Here is a 2,500-nt window from a genome sequence, read left to right as displayed (position 1 = left end):
GGAGTTAATTTAAGTTTAGGAAGAGTAATTAGGTTAGGTGAGGCGGAATTACAGTAATGTTGAAGACAGCGAGCAGTTGAAAGATGTGTGTGTGTGTGTGTGTGTGTGTGTGTGTGTGTGTGTGTGTGTGTGTGTGTGTGTGTGTGTGTGTGTGTGTGTGTGTGTGTGTGTGTGTGTGTGTGTGTGTGTGTGTGTGTATTTAAATGTCTTCGTTTTTTCACCCTTCCTCCTCGTCTTTAACTTCCTTCTCCATCTCCTCCTCCTCCTCCTCCTCCTCCTCCTCTTAACCACATTCATTTCCTCAACGAATATAAATTCCTCCTGCATCCTTTCCGGAGGCGAGTGAGGATAGAATAAAAAAAACACAACATGCATTTTTTAACACACACACACACACACACACACACACACACACACACACACACACACACACACACACACACACATTCTCTCTCTCTCTCTCTCTCTCTCTCTCTCTCTCTCTCTCTCTCTCTCTCTCTCTCTCTCTCTCTCTCTCTCTCTCTCTCTCTCTCTCTCTCTCTGGATAAAGAAGAATAAAGGACAAGACAAACACAAAAAAAATATATCACATAATAAATTAGAAAGTAAGAAAGAAAGGAAGACGAGGAAGACAGAAGGAAAAAAAATATAAAAATTAAACTTTTCAGACTCAAGACTCGGAAAGAAGGTGAAGGAAGAAAGAAGAGAGAGAAAAAGAAAGGGAAAAAACTCATAAGACTGGAAAAACACTGAGAGAGAGAGAGAGAGAGAGAGAGAGAGAGAGAGAGAGAGAGAGAGAGAGAGAGAGAGAGAGAGAGAGAGAGAGAGAGAGAGAGAGAGAGAGAGAGAGAGAGAGATACTAGACAGGTTAAAACAAAAGAATGAAAGGGAAAATAAAGGGGAGTTTAAAAGGAAAAGCAGTTTATGGGACACGTGATTAGTAAGCTTTCCTCTCCTTCATGTGTGTGTGTGTGTGTGTGTGTGTGTGTGTGTGTGTGTTTGTACTTTCACTCATTATTTGTATTCCTGCTCCTTCCTTTCTTTTATTTATTCATTTTTTTGTACTTTTCACTTTCTCAGTCAGTAAAGAGTGTAAAAAATGTGTGTGAATGTGTGTGTGTGTGTGTGTGTGTGTGTGTGTGTGTGTGTGTGTGTGTGTGTGTGTGTGTGTGTGTGTGTGTGTGTGTGTGTGTGTGTGTGTGTTTCCTAACTCTTACAATCAACCAATAATCATCTCTCACTTTCCTCTCTTCTTCCTCTTTCTCTTTCTATTGTTGGTCTTGTTCCAGTCACCTCTCTCTCTCTCTCTCTCTCTCTCTCTCTCTCTCTCTCTCTCTCTCTCTCTCTCTCTCTCTCTCTCTCTCTCTCATTCTCTTTATTGCTCTCACTCATGTTCCTTTTATATTTTCCATTATTCTTTTTCATTTCCTTTCCTTTCTTCTTCTTCTTCTTCTTCTTTCTCATTCTTCTCGTCTTGTTTCCCTTTAGTCTAAATGTGCATACTTCTTTCTCCTCTTCTTTTTCCTCCTCCTCCTCCTCCTCCTCCTCCTCCAATTCTTCTTATGAAACACCCTTCTTTTTCTTTTCTTCATATTCTTCATCTTTTTCTTCATCTCCTCCTCCTCCTCCTCCTCCTCCTCCTCCTCCTCTTCCTCCTTTTTTAGTTCTCCAACTCTCCGAATCATTATTGCGCTGTCACATTCCTTCTCGCACTCTTCCTCCTTCTCTTCCTCTTCCCTTCCTCTCTCTCTCTCTCTCTCTCTCTCTCTCTCTCTCTCTCTCTCTCTCTCTCTCTCTCTCTCTCTCTCTCTCTCTCTCTCTCTCTCTCTCTCTCTCTCTTCTCTCCAGCAAATGCCCGTCTCCTTATCTCCCTCTTCTTTCTGCTTCGCTTTATTATTTATTTTGTCCTTTTTTTCTTCCTTCCCTACTCAGCCTTCTACCTGCATCTCCTCCTCCTCCTCCTCTTCCTCATCCTCCTCCTCCTCCTCCTCCCTGTGATTCTCTTATGAATTTTCGTCCTCTGATCTTTTGCAGATTCTCTCTCTCTCTCTCTCTCTCTCTCTCTCTCTCTCTCTCTCTCTCTCTCTCTCTCTCTCTCTGTAAACGAAGTGTCCAAAATTACGCTTCGATTAACTGGAGGACGAGAGAGAGAGAGAGAGAGAGAGAGAGAGAGAGAGAGAGAGAGAGAGAGAGAGAGAGAGAGAGAGAGAGAGAGAGAGAGAGAGAGAGAGACAAGGGAAGTCGCTGATTGGCTAGTTCTAAATATCGGTGACCAATTAAATTCTTTGTACAAAACCTGTATTTGTACTAACACTCTCCCGCTCATCAGGCTAACTCTCTCTCTCTCTCTCTCTCTCTCTCTCTCTCTCTCTCTCTCTCTCTCTCTCTCTCTCTCTCTCTCTCTCTCTCTCTCTAATTCGTGGGTGTTTGTGTGAGTAAGCTTTTAAAACATACACAATACAAGCTATTATGTGATTGAGCGAGAGAGAGAGAGAGAGAG

Source organism: Scylla paramamosain, chromosome 20 (assembly GCF_035594125.1).
Source record: "Scylla paramamosain isolate STU-SP2022 chromosome 20, ASM3559412v1, whole genome shotgun sequence".
Lineage (NCBI taxonomy): Eukaryota > Metazoa > Arthropoda > Malacostraca > Decapoda > Portunidae > Scylla > Scylla paramamosain.
The sequence above is the reverse complement of the archived record's forward strand: the minus strand, read 5'-3'. Positions refer to the sequence as shown.